Raw genomic sequence first — 22,196 nt, 5'->3', positions numbered from 1 at the left:
AAAACCAAAAAACGAAACAAAACAAAACAAAAAGAACTTTAACACACAGAGTCCGGCTGTGGTGCTTTGGGTTAAGATCTGGCATTGTCTCTGTGGCAGCACAGGTTTGATTCCCAGCCCAGTGCAGTGGGTTAAGGATGATCCAGCATTGCTGCAGCATATTTGATACCTGGCCCAGAAATTTCCATATGTTACAAGCACAGCCAAAAAAGAAAAAGAAAAAAAAGAACTTTAGCATGGTATCATTTGGATTTTAAATTCTGGAAGAGATATATTCTTCTCTCTCTTGATTTTTCCTTCTCTCTTTTTTTCCCTTAGGCTTTACAACAATAAATGATACCAAGATATCTGATTACCTTTACTTCATTTATCTCTTGTAACATTTTCTGGATTTGAATCTCTCAATACTTCATCTAGAATTGTCTTCAATGTGGGTCTTTAGATGGCAAGGCTTCCAAGACTGCATATGCCTAAAAATATGCATATCATTCCTTTTTTTTTTTTTTGGCTGCGCCCTCCAAAAAAAGTGACAAGGTCAGGTCCTTAACCCACTGCACTACAAGGGAACTCAATCTTGTTCTCCTATGTAAATGAATATGGTTAGGTATAAAATTCTAAGTTTCTCTACACAACACTGAAAATGCTTTGTCTTCCAGCATTTAGTGATGCTGTTCAAAACCGATGTCAATTCAATTTTTGCTCCTGATCTATTCTTTCTGAGGCTCCTATAATTTTCTTTTGCTGTATAATACTCTAAAATTTCACTATAATGTGCCTAGAAATCAGTTTTGCCTGACCTCTCACCTTTAGCATTTTAAGAAACCTTCCAATCTGGGGACTTTCTTTTGCCTCTTTAATTCTAAAAGAGAACTATTTTTCCATTATTTAATACTTTCTCCTCTTCCTTTTTGTTTCTCTAAGATTCCTAATATTCAGATGTGAGTACCTTTAAATTTATTCTCCTTATCTCTTAGCTTTTCATTTATGTATTTTTTTCTTTGTCCTATTCTCCTTTGTTCTGGGGGGGGGACTTCCTCAATCTAGAATTCTCATTCTTCAATTGTATCCATTCTGTTATTTCGCCTGCCTGTGACGTTCTTTATTTCAACCACTGTATTTTTCAAGCATTTTATTTGTGCTTGATTCTCTCAGCCTCTGCTTAGTCTTGTTTCAAGTTGCCAATATGGTTCCTATTCCTTTTAGGATGATTATCAGGCTAACTTTAAACCCTTGATCCACCTATGGTTATTATTTCACTTCCAACGAAGCCTATACATTGTTCTCTTCTTGAACATACCTGTGTTCTTCAATACTATTTTCCCCTAGAGGATAGCAGCTACTCTTAGAGACAAAGTAAAAGAGAGAAGACCAGATTCCAGTCCATATCAGCCACTGTAAGCTGGGGTGAAGTAGGAAATGAGCACTAAAGTGCTCACTTAAGCACCAGAAAAGCACAATCATTATCCACCACATACAATCGCTGCACAGTTCAAGGAGTCACCCTTTGTTCCCCTGGGAGATATAGCATTATAATAGAAATCTTAATAAAAATTAAGAAGGTGGACGTTGAGCCTTCAGGAGCGACATGGCGACTCTCCAGAGGCTGAGTGTCCCCTCTGGTGCCCAAAGAGAAGCTCTATTCCTCCGAACCCCAGTGGTCAGACCTATTCATGTTTCAGCATTTCTCCAGGCCCAACCTATCCCAGGATGGTGTGGAATACAGCACATTCACCTGTCACCCAGCCACCATTCTGGTTCCAAGGCTCCATCTCTCCATTGGACTGGTGAGAGGGTTGTCAGTGTTTTGCTCCTGGGTCTACTTCCAGCTGCTTATCTGAATCCTTGCTCCACATTGAACTACTCCCTGGCTGAAGCCCTGGCTCTCCAGTCACTGGGGCATGGGACAAGTTATTACTACGTTTGAGGGGATGCACTGCAGGAAGCTGCTGAGGCAGCCCTTTCAGCACTATTAGCTTTCACGTTGGCTGTGCTGTTATTTCAACTATCATGATGTGGGCATCTGCTGTGGATGCTCTGAGGTTTTAAACTTAATACCTTGAGGTCTGTACACCTCCTTGCCTTTGCTCTGCAATGCCATTCAACTCACAATAAGAATGAAGTAACAGATTAGGTCTACTAGTGAGACAAATCTCTTCTCCTACTAATCACTTGGTTATTTTTAGAATTTAATCTTTGAGGAAAGATTTGAGAGGAACTGTATCCAAGAAATTCTGGAATTGCATGCTGAAATTGAGTTCTGTATTCTGGGGAGTAAATGGGGTGTCTCTCAGGTTCTCACAGGATTCAGTATAACTAAGTACCATGTAGGCCTTTTGTCTTTTAATGTATCAAACCCTTAAAGGGAATTCAGTTTTATTACTCTCAGTATCCAACCAAACTTCTATATTTGTCCTAGGGTGATGGAGAAAGAGAAAGACTGTTGGTTCATAACTAAAGACTTTGCAGAAAATTAAGCAGTGTTTAGTTTTTGCAAACTTTCCCTCTCTGTTCAGTTGATACCAGTTACTGATGGTTATGTGTCTGTCCTAGGGAAATAAGAAAATTAGAAATGCTGATATTTCACATTACTGATTTCTAAATCCTAGGATGAAGAACCTGGAGAGTTTCTGAATATAGAGAAGTTCCATGTAGGGGAGAGATCCCTTTATAGAAGTTTCAAACTGTTACAGATCTAAAACTGAGACTTAATCCTCACATTTATTTTACTTGTTCCAAAATAAGCCATCCACAGATATAAAATTATAAGTAATAAGTTGTTATTATCCCACTGTGGAGATTTCTACCATTGAAATGTGTTCCTTGAAGATAAAGTTTTTTAAAAACAAAATGCTGTATAATAAAAATGCATTCTACTCTTTAAAAAAAAAAAAAAAGAATTAAGGTAAGGAACAGAGAAGTGAGTGCCTAAAGTCACTCATCACTTGTTTTCTCTCAACTCCTCCTCACAAAAATAGGCGGCTTCTATATAGCTGCCTGATTTATTCTTGGGGAGAAGGAGACTATAGCTGGGTCAGAGCAAATACAGGAAAAGGTAATTCCAGGGTAACGGAGGCAGAGGAGACACTAGAGCAGTACTCCAATAGTTCTTTTCCCCCATGCCTTTATTCTCCTACAACCATGCCTGGCTGACTCCTGAACTAGGCCAACCATTCCCACCCCATCCCACCCTACAGCAAGTCAAAACAGCCCACATAACCTATTTCTTTCTCACAGTATTGTCCTTCCATAGTCCCTCTAGGGAAGATTTGGGAGAAGAGTCAGCAGTCATGTTTCTTCAGCATCTGAGTAGGAACAGGACTGGACCACTTACTTGGAAGCTCTGAAGAATTTAAACCTCAATAAGGGTTTCTTACTTTGCTTTAACACCCAGTAGAAAGTGTTGTGCCATTAAAAAGATACTGATTTAAGGGACATGGAAGTTCAGAGCAGAACAAATTACTTTTGACTGCAAGGCAGAGGAGGAATGAGAGGGACTGGAGATAAGAGTGGGAAGATTTTTAAACGGTAGAATACTGGAAAGAATAGGAGGGAAAACATGATGAGCAAAGGCACTGTTCAAGAATGTATGTGATGGAGTTCCCGTCATGGTGCAGTGGTTAACAATCCAACTAGGAACCATGAGGTTTCGGGTTCGATCCCTGGCCTCGCTCAGTAGGTTAAGGATCTGGCATTGCCATGAGCTGTGGTGTGGGTCACAGACGCAGCTCAGATCCCAAGTTGCTGTGGCCCTGGTGTGGGCTGGTGGCTACAGCTCCAATTCAACCCCTTCGCCTGGGAACCTCCATATGCCGCGGGAACGGCCCTAGAAAAGGCAAAAAGACAAAAAAAAAAAAAAGACATAATCTTAAATATAGAAATCCCTAAAGAATCTACACAGGGGAAAAAAAAAAAAAAGAATGTACGTGAGAAATGAAGTCGGTTGACAGGCTTTGAACCCAAAGCAAGATCTTGTCCCTTTTCAGTCTGGAAGCTCTTTTGAGTGATATTACTCGATCCTTAAAAGAGAAAACTGAGTTTTAAAGAAGTCAAATAACTTGCCCAAGACTAAAGCATATCCTTTTGCAACCAACTGCTCAAACCAGAAACTTACAAGAGTCATCTTGATCTCTCTCTTTCCCCATTATCACATCATCAAATCTTAAGGATTTTGACTCCTAAATCTTTCAAAACCACCCCTTCTCTTCATGACCAATTCCTAAACCCAAAAAATGCTATTTCTTGCCTGTGTCACTGCAGTAGACTCTTAACTATCTCTCTAAAGCCACTTCAATCCAAACTCCACACTACGGCCAGAATGATTAAAAAATAATAAATAATCCTACAGTCCCAGGCCCTGGTCCACTGCTTATTTCTGCTCTAAAGATAAATAGAATCTAGACCCTCAGCACCTTGGCAATCTTTCCAACTTGCACTGGTCTTCCCACTGCACTTCATCCACACTCATCCTTTACTAGTTTCTCAAACACAGTCTTTGCACACATTGTGCCTTCATTTTGAATACTGAGTCCTATATAAGACTGACGCATCCTAAACCTTCCAGTCTCAGGTTAAACATCATCTCAACAATCACTAATAGATGCTAAAACCATTTAAGTGAAAGGTTGGGGGAAGGGAAGACTTTAAAGCACATTGAACAGGCATTTAACACACAAACCAATTTTACCTCTAAAAAGAGGGTCATTCATACATCATGTTGGAATTCCCGTCATGGCTCAGTGGTTAATGAATCTGACTAGGAACCATGAGGTTGCGAGTTTGATCCCCGGCCTTGCTCAGTGGGTTAAGGATCCGGCGTTTCCATGAGCTGTGGTTGTAGACATGGCTCGGATCCCAAGTTGCTGTGGCTGTGGTGTAGGTCAGTGGCTACAGCTTGGATTAGACCCCTAGCCTGGGAACCTCCACATGCCTGCCGCAGGAGTAGCCCCAAGCAAAAAAATACATCATGTATCTCCTGTATGAAGCAAGAGGAAGCACCCAATACCTATGAAGTATTCTTAAAATCCCCCAAAATCCAAATCAAGCTTCTAAATCTAACAACTAGCTGACCGTAGGGGAAAAATGGAGGGTGGAAGAATTAAGTAAACAATCCTAAAGGCAGACAATTAGCTAAACCCAGAATGTAGGAAATTCTTTTTTTTTTTTTTTAATAATTTTTTTTTCCATTATAGCTAATTTACAGTGTTCTGTCAATTTTCTGCTGCACAGCAAGGTGACCCAGTTTGGAATGTAGGAAATTCTACAAGACCTTGGGCGTGCTATTACAGTTGAGGTGGGCAGACTGTTACTAAGACTGAAGAAACATTACCCTAATACAATGCGTGGATTTTGTTCAAGTCCTGATCCAAACAAGCCATCTGTAAAAATGTAATTTTTTTCCTAAACAATCAGGAAATTTTGAATTATATACTAGGTATTGGATACCACTAAGAAGCTGTTGGAGTTCCCACTGTGGCTCAGAGGTAATGAACACAACTAGTACCCAGGAGAATGTGGGTTTGATCCTTGGACTTAACTCAGTGGGTTAAGGATCCAGCGTTGCCGTGAGCTGTGGTGTAGGTCACAGACGAGGCTTGGATCCCACATTGCTGTGGCTGCGGTTGTAGGCCAGCAGCTGTAGCTCTGATTCAACCCCTAACCTGGGAACTCCATTTGCCCCAGGTGTGGCCCTAAAAAGTAAAAAAACAAACAAAAAGAACTGTTGATCAAATGAACCTATCTACAAAACAGAAACAGACTCAAAGACACAGAGAACAGACTGTGGTTGCCGAGGGGAGAGGGAAAGGGGTGGACTGGGAATTTGCGGTTAGCAGATGCAAACCATTACATTTAGAATGGAGGATAAACAAGGTCCTACTACTGTACAGCGGAGGGAACTATATCCAATCTCCCAAGATGGACCATGATGAAAAAAAATATGTGTGTGTGTGTGTGTGTGTGTGTGTGTGTATGGAGTTCCCACTCGTGGCTCAGTGGTTAACGAATCCGACGAGGAACCACAAGGAGGTTGCGGGTTTGATCCCTAGCTTCGCTCAGTGGGTTAAGGATCTGGTGTTGCCGTGAGCCGTGGTGTAGGTCGCAGACACAGCCCGGATCCCGTGTTGCAGTGGCTGTGGCTACAGCTCCAATTAGACCGCTAGCCTGGGAACTTCCATATGCCACGGGTGTGACCCTAGAAAAGACAAAAAGATTAAAAAAATATGTATGTGTGTGTGTGTGTGTGTGTGTATAAAACTGAGTCACTTTGCTGTACAGCAGAAATTGGCACAACATTGTAAATCAACTATAATAAAAAAATTAAAAAACAAAATTAATAAAGCCACACCAAAGGGGGAAAAAAAAAACAGCTGTTAATAATAAAAGGCACCATGGTAACTTTTTATAAGGATCCGGCATTGCTGCAGCTGTGGCACAGATTCCATCCCTGGCCCAGGAACTTCCATATGCCACAGGTGGGGCTTAAAAAATAAAAATAAATAAATACATAAATAAATAAATGTAAAATGACATATCTGTGAAGTGCTTTAAAATAGTTCATTAAAGGAGCTTCCTGCTAGCTCAGCAGGTTTAGGCTCTGACATCGTCACTGCTGTGACTTGGGCCACTGCTGTGGCAGGTTTGATCCCAAAGGCTTTCTTGCAGGTTTTTTCACTTGCTTTTAAAAGGACTCTCCTTTCAGAGTGATGTGCTTATTGAAAGAGAAGTCAATCCCACCACTTCCGTCCAGGGTTTGATCCCTGGCCAAGGAACTTCTACAGGCCACAGGCATGGCCACAAAAATAAATAAAAATAAAGTATTCCATTAAAAAGGTGGGAAAGGGAGTTCCCTGATGGCCTAATGGTTAAAGACCCAAGTTTTGTCACTGCTGTGGCTGGAGTTCTATCCCTGGCCTGGGAAACTCCACATGCCAAGGGCACAGCCAAAAAAAAAAAAAAAAAAAAAAAGTTGGAAAATTTAAAAATAAATAGTAGTGAATTAAAACAATAGGTTTTAATTAACTTTTTGAATGGTACAGGGCAAATACGTAAGAAATCACAAAAATTCCTTGTGTTTATCTACTGTATGTTGAAAAAATTAGAAATCTTAGAAATACTATTCCAGTTACATTAAAAGAATCATTATCACTAGCCTGTACTGCTTTGGTTCTCTGGAGATGGGATTCTTTGAGGCTAATAATAAACCCTAGGGATGAGTACAGCGAGCTGAAAAGAATTTGCCTTTTAAATGAGCAAGAGAAGAAAGGCCTTTTTGCAGCTTTTTTCTGCTTGCTCTTAAAAGGACTCTCCTTCAAGAGGGATGTGCTTATCGAAAGAGAAGTCAATTCCACCACTTCAGTCCACAATTCAGCAGAACAAGGAATATCCCCAAGGCAGGCCAAGATACCCTGGTTTTTCAGGGCATTTGAAGAATGAAGGACTATGGAACTACAGAGCTGACTCAATAGGCACTCCCACTCCTAGAAACTCATTCCCCTCACTGAATATGTGCACATAAGCTTTCCTGATCGTTTCCAACGTACCCTCCATTCCATCTTGGTACTCTTCTCAAGTCTCCATTTCTACCATTCAATACCCACCATGATGAATGATGAACTCAGTGTCTTGAATTTGTCTAGCCCTTTACCACTTATCTCTCAGAGTTTTTCAAACTACAAATTGTATCCCAGTTGGTCTTAACCTCTCCTCTCTTAATGAAACAGAACAGATAAAAAATACAAGTGAATAACAAAGGTTTAAGTTTTGTTAGGTAGAACTGTTTCTGTATTGAAAATAGCCAACATTTAACACACTAAAGCGTCTTTGTGTCAGGCGCCCTTTAAAGCACTTTATATTCAATAACTCAGTTAACCCTAGCAGAGATCCTATAACGTAAGAATATTATTGTCCTCATTTTCAGAAGAGTGAATTGAAGCAGGGAAGATAATTTATCCAAAATCCCAGTCTTAAGAGTCCAAGCACTCTGTCCGCAGAGCCAGAGCTCTTAAGTATTACCCCTCCTATGTGTTCTGGGTCACAATATAAAATTTATTTTTTTGCTAGGAGTCATGGTTAAAAAGTTTGAAAGCCACTGCCTTAGCACCTTCTCCTCTTCTGTGCTCTATTTTCCATTCCTGAAAATTCTTACTCATTCTTCTACTTAGGTCAAAAGTTACTTCCTTGGTCAAGGCTTTTCTGACTCCCAGAGCATCTCTATTAAAACATTCACCACACTATATTTATGTTTTTATGTGTGTTCCCTACTGCACTGAAATCATTAGAGAGTACACTCTTACTGATGACAGAAGAGTGGTTTTTACCCTAAGAATCCAAGACTCTTACACCTCATCTTCAAATCTCTACCTTTGAATTCAACTGTGATTTGAAGACTCATTAAAATAAAAACCTGTCAGAAATCAGCAGGCATAATCATTCTTTTCTAGTCTTTAAAGCCTTAAATACTGCTGTCTGATTCCCTTTCAACTAATTACATAAAAGTAATAAAACTAACTTTCTAAAAAAGAAATTATTCAGATGTTGTTTTAGCTCTTACCAGGTCTGTTACACACCTAAAAAGGCGAAGCGTGTGTGTAGCAAGAGTCTGCAAAACAAAAACTATGCTGGGAGACACCCTAAAAATCCATCAATGGGGAACTGGTTAATGAAATTTTTGTACAACCCTATTAGGCGGGACTATACCAAAAGAAGCATTACATGTATACTTTAGGGACAGCTGTCCCAGATGTTGTTATTTGAAAAACTATAAGATGCAGAGCAATACATACAAAATGAGTCTACTATGGTTTAAAAATGTGAATAAGTGCGGAAAAAGCGAGGATGGACATGATAGCAAGTAGTTAAGGGTAGCTGGCTTGAGGAGGGGACAGGTTAGGGACAAGTTTACTTCAGTACTGTGTGTTTCTTGTTTTTAACAACCGGCAAGTATATTATAGGTTTTTTTTTTTTAATTATACAATAAAACGTTGTGATCCTGACTGTACTGTTACTTCTAAAGTAAATTAACTTTTCATAGCAGGAATGTAGGAGAAGGGAGGGGTCTAAACCTACACTGAGATGTAGTAATACCTGATACCAAAGAGTACCAAGTATCTTTGATACTTTCTCCAGGTGCCAATATCCCCAGGCATGAAGGAGCTTCCCAACTAAAAGATCTTTCCAGTTAAAGAAAAAGAGCAGCAGCACTTTCCCCGGGTGTGGTTTTAAAACGGCGGTTTTCAAACTTGAGGGTGTACAAGAATAAACTGGGAAACGTGCTGAGGAAATACATATTCCCGACCCCATCTCCTGGTCATTCTGCTTGGGGAAGCCTGAGTGCGGGCCTCAAACGAGCATTCTTCAAGCAAGCACTCAGCACAACTGAGACAGATAGTCGGCAGCCTTGAAAACCACTACCTTAAAATCTTGAAGACACCTCAATGTCATTCTCTCCTCCTCCCTCCCACCTTTCCTCCTAGGTGCCTCGGTTGTTTTCAAATTTTGCGTCAATGTATTTCGATTTTAGGTTTGTAACCTGTCGGCCGATCTGCTTCACGTCACTCCACCTCCATTTTTATCCTCCGCGAATCCTCATCATATAACCCTTCCCTATCAGCCCAGCCCTTCTTCCGCCCAGTGGGACCGTCCCCACGCCGCCACCCACGCTCCTAGCTCCTCCCGCCCGTAACCCCCCCACCCCACCCCGGGGCCTGCAGAACTGGCCGCGCCGCGCCCGCTCCCCACTCTCCAGTCCCCTACCTCCCGCCTCCCGGCACCCCGCGGACGAAACCCTAGAGCCACACCTTACGGCTGCTCCATGAGTTGCTCCCCCGCCGAGTCCGAGGTGGGGGAGGGGGCGCCAGTCACAGGCCCTAAGGCCTCGGCAGCATTTTGAAAAGGCAAGTAATGAGGCCGCAACTTCCGGCCTCCCAACCCATCTCGCGTAAGAGCTTCCGGTGAGGCCTCCGGAAACCATAGATGGACCAACTGGAGGGCTAGAGAGCTAGAAGGCTGGGCCACCTCTACCATAGAGTAGATCCCCAGGCGGAGGAAAGAGAGCCTCAGGACCTGGACAGTTAAAGAGTTGTGAGGTTTCAAGAGAGAGCAATTGAGGAAGTTGCAAGCGCTTTTCCTGTTTCCAAACACATAGTGGGAGTTTAAGAGAAATTTTAAAAATTAAAAAAAACTGGGAGCGGAGAAAGCCGGAAGCATAATCAGAGGCCACCTTTTCAGCTCTTCAGAAAAATGCCAGACTTTGTATTCTTCAGTGTTAAGTTATTCACCTTCCCAGAGGTGGCTGCAGGGAGGAAACAGCTCCCCAGTGTTGTCGCTAATCGGGGAAAGATAGGACTAGTATATAAACGAATCACTAGAAGGTACGTGATAAATGTTAAAAGAGAGGTGCAAAGCACAATGAGGTCATCTAACCTAACCTCTCCCAATACGTTCAATAAACCTCTCAGGCAGGCTGTCTCCAACCTCTGCCAGTGCCAAATGGCACCGCCTTCCCCAACCCCCCATATGTCATTTTGTTTATTTTAGGATGATTTCAGATGTTAGAGGAATTTCCGAGCTGAAATATTTTGCCATTTCTGCTGGTTTCAGTTCTGCACTTTGGGGAAGAGTAAGCCTTCACTCTTTCCAATATAAGTACTATTGCGGTTTTCTGCAGACAGCTACCATGTCTCGTCTCAAACCCTCTCTTTGGTTTTTCTGCAGGCTAAAAGTCGCATCATAACTTTGATCTATTCCCTTGCAGTGGCTTCAAGCCCCCTTGCCACCCTTCTGAACAAGCACCTGCTTGTCCTATTTCAAATGTGGCTCCCAGAACCAGATACACAACCAATGCAAAGTAAAGTGGGGCAATTACCTCCCTTAATTTGCACATTGCACCTTACTCTATCTCTGACTTAGGTGGGAGATCCAGAGTTCTGTAAATGAGCTGAAGCATTAATTCCTTTTTTCACAGTTGCTCCCAGAGAGCTTGAAGTCAGCAACCACCCCCCCAAAAATAGTGCTTTTTTAAGTGAACCACTGTCAACTATTTCTCCTCTCTTTTTCTGTAATTAATTTTAATTTTTAAGACGTTCCCAAATAGGAGTTTGTTTTGTATCTTTTGAATGGTATCTGGTTGGTTTAGGTCCCTTCCTACCGCTCTCCAGGACCCGTGGAATTATGATCCTGCCATGCAATTCAGTTTAAGATCAACAAACATTTGTTGAACAGCTACTGTGTGCCAAGCACCCTAGAGGATTCTAATACAAGTGGAATCTGGAATCTGTCTAGAGGAGGAGTCGGACCATGCTGGTAAAGAGAACGTGGCCAGTGAAATAATGCACTGCAGTTAGCCTTGCCTGGTGAGTCAAGAGAGATTACCGTCGTGGCGCAGTGGTTAACGAATCCGACTAGGAACCATGAGGTTGTGGGTTCGATCCCTGCCCTTGCTCAGTGGGTTAAGGATCCAGGCATTGCCATGAGCTGTGGTGTAAGTCGCAGACGCGGCTCGGATCCCGCGTTGCTGTGGCTCTGGCGTAGGCTGGCAGCTACCTCTCCGATTCGACCCCTAGCCTGGGAACCTCCATATGCCATGGGAGCAGCCCAAGAAATGGCAAAAAAGACAAAAAAAAAAAAAAAAAAAAAAGAGAGATTAGCTCTTTCACTTTTGCATTTTGCAAATTATTGATTAACACATCTATCTTATCATTTAAAGCCTTGATAAATATATGTAATAGGGCATGATTTGGAATAGAGCTTTTCCCCTCATGGTTGATTGGGATTCATGATAAATGATTCTTCTTCTAGTGCTGTTCTTAAATCAATGATCCCAACTAATAGAGGTCAATATCTGGCAACAGTTCTCTGGCCTTTCCCAAGGAATTCATAAAACGTCAAGAAATGACATGGTATAGTGAAAATAAACCATAACTATGGTATTTCTTCTACCCGTCAAGTAATTTTGCCAAAAAAGAAAATGAAATGGGCTTAACAAGCTCATAACTCAAGCTCAGTGATCACGACTTCCTTCTCTAAGAACTCTGCTCGCAAACCACTTATTTAATAAAGAAACAGGAAATCTGGGTGTAGTCTAGCTATTCTAGAAACCAGAAAGTTCCACAGGTCTTCAGTTTCCCAATCTATAAAACGTAAAATGGCTGAATCAGATGACTTAAGGCCCATTGCAGCTCTCAAGCAATTAGAAGCCAATGTTACTGGTCTATAGCTTTTCATAAAACTTACATAGAACTACTTCAGACATTCAAAAAAGTGTAATGAAAAATACCCCCTTTTCCCTGGCACTTTTCCTACACTACTTCAGACATTCAAAAAAGTGTAATGAAAAATACCCCCTTTTCCCTGGCACTTTTCCTACACAAAAAGTTTCCTATGGTCCCTTCTCCTATGGCATCTCCCTCCTTTAACTGCAGAGGGAACCATTGTCCTGAGTTTGCTATTTACCCCTGCCATGCATTTCTTTAGACTTTTAGAATTTATGTATGAATGTATTCTTTTTTTTTTTTTTTTTTGTATCTTTGCCTTTTCTAGGGCCACTCCTGCGGCATATGGAGGTTCCCAGGCTAGGGGTATAATCAGAGCTGCAGCCGCCAGCCTATGCCCAAGCCACAGCAACTTGGGATCTGAGCTGCCTCTGCGACCTACACCACAGTTCACGGCAACGCCGGATCCTTAACCCACTGAGCGAGGCCAGGGATTGAACCGACAACCTCATCGTTCCTAGTTGGATTCATTAACCACTGCGCCACGACAGGAACTCCTATGTGTTCTTTTCAAATACTTCACACTTAAAAATTTTTTTTTTTTTTTTTTTTTTTGTCTTTTTGCTATTTCTTTGGGCCGCTCCCGCGGCATATGGAGGTTCCCAGGCTAGGGGTCGAATCGGAGCTGTTGCCACCGGCCTACGCCAGAGCCACAGCAACGCGGGATCCGAGCCATGTCTGCAACCTACACCACAGCTCACGGCAACGCCGGATCGTTAACCCACTGAGCAGGGGCAGGGACCGAACCCGCAACCTCACGGTTCCTAGTCGGATTCGTTAACCACTGCGCCACGACGGGAACTCCCCAAAAAAATTTTTTTTTCTTTGGGAGTTCCCATCATAGTTAAGGATGCTTAAGAATCCAGCGTTGCCATGGTGTAGGTCGCAGATGTGACTCGGATCCCGCAGCATTGTTTTTTTATGGCTGCATCTGCGGCATATGGAAGTTCCCAGACTAGGAGTTGGATAGGAGCTGCAGCTGCCAGCCTGTGCTACAGCCACAGCAACGCGGGATCCCTGAGCTTTGTCTGAGACCTATAACACAGCTCACAGCAATGGGAACGCCCTAAAAAATTTTTTTAATTGTCTGAGACCTATAACACAGCTCACAGCAATGGGAACGCCCTAAAAAATTTTTTTAATTGTCTTCAAGTTTGCTGCTCTGTCTATGTACATAGTTTATGTCCCAATCTCCTTTTCTTATAAGGACATCAGCTATATTGGTTTAAGGCCCACCTATATGACCTCATTTTCCCTTAATAATCACCTCTTTAAAGGCCTCTTAGCAAATAGAGTCACATTCTGAGGTCCTGGGGCTTAGAACTTCAACATATGAATTTTGAGGGAGATACAATTCAGCTCACTACAGTAATGAATGCACCACAATTGCTTGCTCTACAAACAATGCTGCTATTAGCAGCAGCCTTTTTTTGTTTTGGTTTGGTTTTTGGTTTTTGGTTTTTTTGGGCTGTGCCTTCAGCTTGCAGAAGTTCCTAGGCCAGGGATCGAACCTACACCACAGCAGTAACCAGGGCCACAGCAGTGACAATGCCATATCTTTAACCTGCTGACCACAAGGTAACTCCTTAACAGCCTTGTACTTGTCTCCTTGTATACTTTAGGGAGAATTATTGCATCACATGCACACTGTCAACTCTATTATATGATAAAGTGCTTTCCAAAGTGATTGTAGATGTATACACTCACGATAGGAGTGCATAAGAATTGTTGCTTCACAGTTTTGCCAATTTTTTTTTTTTGGTGAGGGGAGGGCGCACCCATGGAATATGGAAGTTCCCAGGCTAGGGGTCATATTGGAGCTGCAGCTGCCAGCCTGCATCACAGCCACAGGAACAGCAACTCGGGATGTAAGCCGTGCCTGTAACCTACACCACAGCTCACAGCAATGCCGGATCCTTAACCCACTGAGCAAGGCCAAGGACCGAACCTGCATCCTTATGGATACTAGATGGGTTCAAAACCTGCTGAACTACAATGGGAACTCCCCAGATTACTTTTTAAAAAAATAGATGTGAGGAGTTCCCGTCGTGGCACAGTGGTTGACGAATCCAACTAGGAACCATGAGGTTGCGGGTTCGATCCCTGGCCTTGCTCAGTGGGTCGAGGATCCAGCGTTGCCCTGAGCTGTGGTGTAGGTTGCAGACAAGGCTCGGATCCCGTGTTGCTGTGTCTCTGGTGTAGGCTGGTGGCTATGGCTCCGATTAGACCCCTAGCCTGGGAATCTCCATGTGCCGTGGGAGCGGCCCTAGAAAAAAAAAAAAAAAGATGAGAAATGGTTTCTTGGGGTGGTTTGATTTATATGTCCATGATTAAGCAAGACTGAGCATTTTTTCATATTTATGGATTATTGTTCATCTATGATTTTCCCATATATTTTGCCCATTTTTCTATTAGTTTGTCATTTTCTTATCGATTTATAGGAGTTCTCTATATAATCTGGGTAGTAATCTTTATTGATTATTAATATTACAAATAATATCTTCAAATCTATAGCTTGTTTTTACTTTTTGAATGTTGTCCTTTGATAAACAGGGTTTTTTTAATGAAGTCAACTTATTAATTATTTCCTTTATGATTTACTTTTGTATTGTTACTATTTAAGGGGTTTCCTTCTTGTCTATGAGTCATAAAGACACTCTTGCATATTTTCTTCTGAAGGTTCTAAAGACTTGTTTTTGGCATTTAAAACTTGTTTAGAATTAATTTCTGTACATAGAGTTCCAATTTTATTTTTTCAATTTGAATAACAAATGTATGGCTCTATTATTGAATCTATAAACTGAGTTTATAGGCTCTTGAATTAATCTTTCCTTCCTATTTAACATAATTGTTGAGGGTTTGGGACGGGGGGCTCTAAGAATGAGTAGGATTTCAAGAGGCAGAGATGGGAGAAGTCCTGTGAAGAAACATAGCATTAATAATGAGGAGAGGGGGAGTTCCTGTCGTGGTTCAGTGGTTAACGAATCCGACTAGGAACCATGAGGTTGCAGGTTCGGTCCCTACCCTTACTCAGTGGGTTAACGATCCAGCGTTGCCGTGAGCTGTGGTGTAGGTTGCAGACGTGGTCGGATCCCGAGTTGCTGTGGCTCTGGTGTAGACCAGTAGCTACAGCTCCGATTAGACCCCTAGCCTGGGAACTCCATATGCCGAGGGAGCAGCCCTAGAAAAGGTAAAAAGATCAAAAAAAAAAAAAAAAAAAAAAAAAAAAAAAAAAGGAGAGGGATGAGGAATTAGAAGACTGTCTGAAAACCAAGAAAAGTCCACTTTGATTGAAGTGTTGATTACTGTGTAGAAGATTGGCGTTGTATTAAATTACACCATTCAGTATAATAGCCACCAGCCTCGTGTGGTTTGAAATGTGGCAAGTCCAAATGGAGATGTGCTGTAAGTGTAAAATGCACACCAAATTTCAAAGACGTAGTAAGAAAAAAAAACATAAAATATATCATTAATAATGTTTTGGGGAGTTCCCGTGTGGCACAGCAGAAACGAATCTGACTAGGAACCATGAGGTTGTGGTTCGATCCCTGGCCTCGCTCAGAGGGTCAAGACCCGGCATTGCCGTGAGCTGCGGTGTAGATTGCAGAGGCAGCTCGGGTCCTGCATTGCTGTGGCTCTGGTGTAGGCCAGCAGCTGTAGCTCCAGTTAGATCCGTAGCCTGGGAACCTCCATAGGCTGCTGGTGTGGCCCTAAAAAAAAGACAAAAAAATTAATGTTTTGTATTGATTACATGTCAAAATAATAGTATTTTGGATATATTGCGTTGAATAAAATATGTTATTACAATTAATTTCACCTGCTCCTTTTTATTTTTTTAATTTAAATCTGTTCTTTTTTTTTTTTTTTTTTTTTTTTTTAAGTTTTAGGAATGCTAGCAAAGTAGGCTAGGGCCAAACTGTGGAGTATTTTGAACGCTACTATAAAAACTTCTATGTGTTATTCTGTAAGTAGCAGGGAAGAATCACAGAGTTTCGAACAAAGAAAAGACAGTCTAGGCATTCCCGTTGTGGTTTAGTGGAATCAAATCCTACTAGTGTCCATGGGGATGTGGGTTTGATCCCTGGCCTCTCTCAGTGGGTTAAAGATCCAGCCTTGCCGTGAGCTGTGGTGTAGGTTGCAGGTGTGGCTTGGATCTGGTGTTGCTGTGGCTGTGGTGTAGGCCAGCAGCTGTATCTCTGATTCGACCCCTAGCCTAGGAACTTCCATGTGCCACAGGGGTGGCCCCTATAAAAGCAAAAAGCAAAAAAAAAAAAAGACAGTCTAATATTCCTCTTATGATGACTCAGCATCCTGCCTGCACACAGCCAGTTTTAGAAACCATTCTACCATTAGCTTTGTGTGATTGATCAGCTCCGGTGATGCGATTCTCAGAAAGAATACTTAATATAGTAGTCCTTGCTATTGTTTTAATGTAACATGAATAGAACCCGTCTAATGTTTGTTCCTTTGAGTGAGAAATTGGAACACTAATGACCAAAATTTTAATAGTTCCCCATTGCTTAGGGGATAAAGTTCTTTTTTGGCCAAATTAACTCAATATTGTCAGCTTTCCAAATCCTCTACTTCTCCCTCCACTCCAGTCAAATATATGCAAAGCCATAAATCGGAGCAGCATTTTTCTTAGGTCTGTCTCCCAAGGCAATAGAAATAAAGGCAAAAATAAACAAATGGGACTTAAGAAAACTTATGTTTTGCACAGCAAAGGAAACCATAAACAAAAAGACAACCTATGGAATGGGAGAAAATCTTTGCAAATGATGCAAGCAACAGGGGCTTAATTTCCAAAGTATACAAACACCTTATACAACTCAATAACCAAACAAAAAACAAACAAACAAAAAACAATCCAAAAATGGTCAGAAGACCTAAATAGACATTTCTTCAAAGAAGACAGACAGATGGCCAATAGGAAGATGAAAAAAATGCTTGACTTCGCTAATAGAGAAGTACAAATCAAACCTATAATGAGATACCACCTCGCACTGGTCAGAATGGCCATCAGTAAAAAGTCTACAAATAATAAATGGAGAGGGTGTGGAAAATAGAGAACTATCCTACCCTGATGGTGGGATGTAAGTTGGTGCAGCCACTATGGAAAACAGTATAGAGATTCCTTAAAAAAAAAAAAAAACCAAACTAAAAATTGAGTTACCTTATGATCCAGCAATCCCACTCCAGGGCATCTATCCAGACAAAACTCTAATTTGAAAAGATGCATCCCAGAGTTCCCTGGTGGCCTAATCGTTAAGGATCTGGCATTGTCACTGGTGTGGTTCAGGTCACTGCTGTGGCACAGGTTTTCCTCCCTAGCCCTCGAACTTCCCCATGCCACAGGCATGGCCAAAAAAAGGGAAAAAACAAACCAACAACAACAAAAAACAAATAAAGGGGGAGAGGAGAGATACATGCATCCCAGTTTTCATAACAGTTTACAATAACCAAGACATGGAAGCAACCTCTATGTCCATAGACCAAGGAACAGATGAAGAAGATGTGGCATAGATATGCACAATGGAATGTTACTCAGCCATAAAAAAGAATGAAATAATGTCATTTGCAGTGATATGTATGGACCTAGGGATTGTCACACTGAGTGAAGTGTGAGTGAAAGAGAAAGACAAATATCATATGATATCATTTATGTATGAAGTCTAACATATGACACAAATGAACTTACAAAACAGAAACAGACTCCCAGACATAAAAAACAACCTTATGGTTACCAAAGAGGAAGGCAGGAAGGAAGGGATAAATTAGGAGTTTGAGATTAGCAGATACAAACTACTACATGTAAAAAAGATAAACAACAAGGTCCTACTGCACAACACAGGACACTATATTCAATATCCTGTAATAAACCTTATGAAAAAGAATATGAAGAAGAATATATATACATATATATGCATAACTAAATCACTTGCTATACATCAGAAACTACCACAAATATTGCAAATCTGCTATACTTCAATTTTAAAAAAATATGGTAAGCCTTATATACAGCATGACTATATGTGCTTAATAATACTGTACTATGTATTTGTATTACTGAGAGAGTAGACATTGAATGTTCTATTGCAGGAAAAAAAATTTTGTAACAATGTGTGGTGGCAGCTGTTAACTAGACTCACTGTGTGAACATTTTGCAATATATTGAGTCATGTTGTGCACCTGAAACTAATGTTATATATCAGTTGTATCTCAATAAAAATTAATTTTTCTTGTTGTTTTTTGTCTTTGTGTCTTCTCTAGGCCCACTCTCGCGGCATATGGAGGGTCCCAAGCTAGGGGTCTAATCAGAGCTGTAGCTGCTAGCCTACACCAGAGCCACAGCAACGTGGGATCCAAGCTGCGTCTGCGACCTACACCACAGCTCAAGGCAACACCGGATCCTTAATCCACTGAGCAAGGCCAGGGATTGAACCCGCAACCTCGTGGTTCCTAGTCAGATGTGTTAACCACTGAGCCACGACAGGAACTCCCAATAAAAATTAATTTTTAAATATATGTTAAGCATTTGTCAAAGGGTGGATAGTGTCAGAGAGTGACAGAGCAGAACCCATAGAGTCTGATCTTGTTACAAATTTGCTGTAAAGTCTTTATGTGACTTCATGAATGCTTATGACATATCAGACACTATTCTAAATGATATACTTAATGTATCTTATTTAATTCTTCCAAACATTTTATTGTCCTGAGACAGAGAAGTAGCTTATTCAAGATCATGCCATATGAGTAAGGTATAAAAAACGGGTACCTAGCTTCAGAACTCAGGCTTTATTTACGTAGAGCATTTATCCTTTCAGGTTTTCAAGGTACATATATGCATTCTTTAAATTTTTTCTTTTTCTTTTTCTTTTTTTTTTTTTTTTTGTCTTTTTGCCATTTATTGGGGTGCTCCTACAGCATATAGATGTTCCCAGGCTAGGGGTTGAATCAGAGCTCTAGCAGCCAGCCTACACCACAGCCACAGCAATCAGGGATCAGAACCGCGTCTGCAACCTACACCACAGCTCACGGCAACGCCAGATCCTTAACCCACTGAGCAAGGCCAGGGGTCAAACCCGCAACCTCATGGTTCCTAGTTGGATTCGTTAACCACTGCGCCATGACGGGAACTCCTAAAATTTTTTATTGAAATATAGTTGATATACAATATCATATTAATTTCAGATGCTCAGTATAACGATTCAGTTTTTTACAGATTATATTCTGTTTAAAGTTATTACAATGTAATTGCTCTAATTTCCTGAGCTATACAATATCCTTGTTGGTTAAGTTTGATTTGAAATGTTTCCAAACTTAACAAATATTACAATTTTTCCCAAATTGTGTTTTATAACATAATCGTTAATGGCTGCACAACATTCCTTATTAGGGCTGTACTATAATATTTATAGCCATTTATGTCATTACAATTTTTTCCCCACAGGGAACTCTACCCAATATTCTGTGATAATCTAGATGGTAAAAGAATCTGAAAATGAATGGATGTGTGTATATGTATAACTGAGTTACTTTGTTGTACAGCAGAAATTATCCCAGCCTTCTAAATCAACTATACTTCAATAAAACTATAAAAAATGAAAAAAATTGCAAATAAAATGCCATGATTTTCTCTCCTGTAATAAGGTCTTTTTTACATGCCTAATTATTTCTTTAGGACAAATTCCTGAAAGTGGAATTGCTGGATCAGAGCAATCACTCCTAAAGCAGTTGAAATTAAATAGATGAAATTAAGGGAAAGCTCTGTCAGCTAAGGAAAACCCTTTAAGGTCCCACTCTAAACCCACCGTGGGTGTTTCTCCCCGCCACCAGGGGGCAGTGCTCAGATTATCGATCGCCGCGGAGTAGACGCACCTCCGATGCCAAGATCAATAAAATGTCTCTCTGCGGGCTTGTTCAGCTTTCTTCTCTGTCTTAATAGGATTTCTGCCTCCAAGATCGTTGCTGGTGACCTACTCCAGGGTTTGCCTCACGTAAAATTACTTGGACTCCTTTAAGAGACCTACCGGAAAATTTCACTATCCCTCTGCAGGGTCCTTTCTCCAACTTTCTCCAACACACAGTCAAACCCAAAAGCTTCAGAACGGCATATCTGCATTCTCTCTTAGAGACTCACTTTTTGCTGTTATTGTCGGATTGGTTTTAGAACTGATACCCACTCTATTATCTATAGTATAATAGGTCTATTATTATACTTCAAAAGGGGAAAACCTCGCTGTTCTCTTAATCCTGGACCGGTTAGAGAGATTACAAATCAAAGAAGTCTACCTGCTAATGACATTGGTATATGTCTCACAATTTGAATTAGCTGGAAAGGCTGGTCAAAGGTGCATGATTTAGGTCTTCTGTTTTTCTTGGTGCATGAATTGAGAGCTTTCTTGGATTTAAAAGAGTTTCACAAAATGCTGGCGGAAGGAATCGATTACACAAAGTTCCTCATTCTTATGTAAGGTACTGTAGCAAAGGCGTTTTTTCGTGGGAGCCCGGATAGCTCAGTCGGTAGAGCATCAGACTTTTAATCTGAGGGTCCAGGGTTCAAGTCCCTGTTCGGGCGCTGTAATTTACGGATCATTTTCGCTTTTCTTTCCCAATTACTAGAAATCTGAAGAAAAAAAAAATCTTTCCCATTGGGAAACCACCATGCAATACCTCCGTACTCGCCAAGAAATTGAGTGATTAATCGAGTGATTTTGCAAGCCACATTTTTTCTCCCCAGCGAATATGTTTATCTCACATATTCTGAAATCAGTGAAAAATGAAAGGATTTGGATTCAAGGTAGAAGAGCCGGGTAGCAATGGCATTTCCTATACTCCGTGTAGCAACGTAAGGAAGGGATGGAAAACAACCAACCGCCCGAACAGGGACTTGAACCCTGGACCCTCAGATTAAAAGTCTGATGCTCTACCGACTGAGCTATCCGGGCACTCTTACAAAATCCTGTCTCTTCTCTTTCTTTAATAATATTTTAATAAATTGTTTCTCAGGCAATTTAAATCTAGATTTTAACTTAAGTATTAAAGGTTTGTTTGTTTTTTTTTCCAACAACGTAGAGAAAACAAACATTCATTTTTCTATATTTCTCTCCACTTAATATATGTGCTCTTCAAATTCTTCTATATTTCGTTTGATAAATTTCCAATATCTATTAAGCTCTCTAAAACTAAGCAGCAGTAAATTACAGAAAAATGGGCAACAAAGATGAACATTAAAAATTCAGGACTCTTCTTACTGCAATTCTTCTGTCTTCCATCTATCACTTCCCTAATAGGGGCTCTTAGTTTTCATTATTCTGCTGAACTAGATTACAGTATTTTTCCCATATTTGTAATGAATAATTATATTTCCATTCACCACATGATGTAGCTGTTAAATAAGCATTTCTTAGCACAAAGGAATTTGATTCCTTGTGATTTATGAATAGAGGAGCTAATTTTAGGAAAACAGAAGTGACTGTGGAAAAGTAGTTCTGAACTTAGATTGAAAAAATGGGAATTTAGACCTTTTAGATTTTGAATTTTTGCCTTTCCCACTCTTCCAGACGAGCTGCAGTTTTCAAATCAAACTCACTCGGTGACTCCTCCTAAAGCAGCACTACTGTATACCACTAGAAGCGACATATAGTATTAAGAATAAAAATCTCTAGAGCAGCCTATTTTTTTCCTAGATTCAATTTCATCGACCCTGACGCATAGGGTGTGGAACACAGAATTATGAAATTTCGAAGCTGATAAGGGAATTCATTTTTGGTTTCTGGGAATTTGAGACGTCTGAACACAATGAACAAAATGGAACAGCCTCGGTTGGAGGAGTTTGTTTCCTACAATTGTCTGATTCTTTTAGAACAAAGACCAACGAACTGTGTGATCCTAAACAAGCCTGGGTTTCCACATCTATAAAATGAGGGA

The 22,196-nt window shown here is 40.8% G+C and overlaps 1 protein-coding gene, 2 non-coding genes and 1 pseudogene across 8 annotated transcripts in view; 2 read left to right on the top strand and 2 right to left on the bottom strand.

The window, feature by feature from the left end:
• The window catches only part of MDM4 (MDM4 regulator of p53), a 44,218-nt gene extending 34,316 nt beyond the window's left edge, over positions 1-9,902 (bottom strand). For 2 of the 6 annotated variants that reach the window (XM_013989569.3, XM_084976839.1), the window contains exon 1: positions 9,795-9,902. The gene's annotated coding sequence lies outside the window, so the exon portion shown is untranslated. Of the gene's footprint in view, positions 1-9,408; positions 9,592-9,794 lie in introns of those variants that run through there. The other 4 variants (XM_084976836.1, XM_021063227.2, XM_084976837.1 and 1 more) reach the window with 4 other exon arrangements.
• LOC146399963 (succinate dehydrogenase [ubiquinone] cytochrome b small subunit, mitochondrial pseudogene) lies at positions 1,586-9,786 on the top strand (annotated as a pseudogene).
• A 10,869-nt stretch (positions 9,903-20,771) lies between the features above and the next one.
• On the top strand, positions 20,772-20,844 carry TRNAK-UUU (transfer RNA lysine (anticodon UUU)). The gene has a single exon. It is a non-coding gene; the product is annotated as a tRNA-Lys (tRNA).
• A 297-nt stretch (positions 20,845-21,141) lies between these two features.
• TRNAK-UUU (transfer RNA lysine (anticodon UUU)) lies at positions 21,142-21,214 on the bottom strand. Its single transcript has one exon. It is a non-coding gene; the product is annotated as a tRNA-Lys (tRNA).
• Between the last annotated feature and the right edge of the window lie 982 nt (positions 21,215-22,196).

This window comes from Sus scrofa, chromosome 9 (genome assembly GCF_054392235.1).
Source record: "Sus scrofa isolate SSC_HxYL_T2T_F1_AM1 chromosome 9, Sscrofa_HxYL_maternal_Yorkshire_Landrace_v2.0, whole genome shotgun sequence".
Classification (NCBI taxonomy): Eukaryota; Metazoa; Chordata; class Mammalia; order Artiodactyla; family Suidae; genus Sus; species Sus scrofa.
Note: the sequence above shows the minus strand (reverse complement) of the source record. Positions and strands in the feature narration are given on the sequence as shown.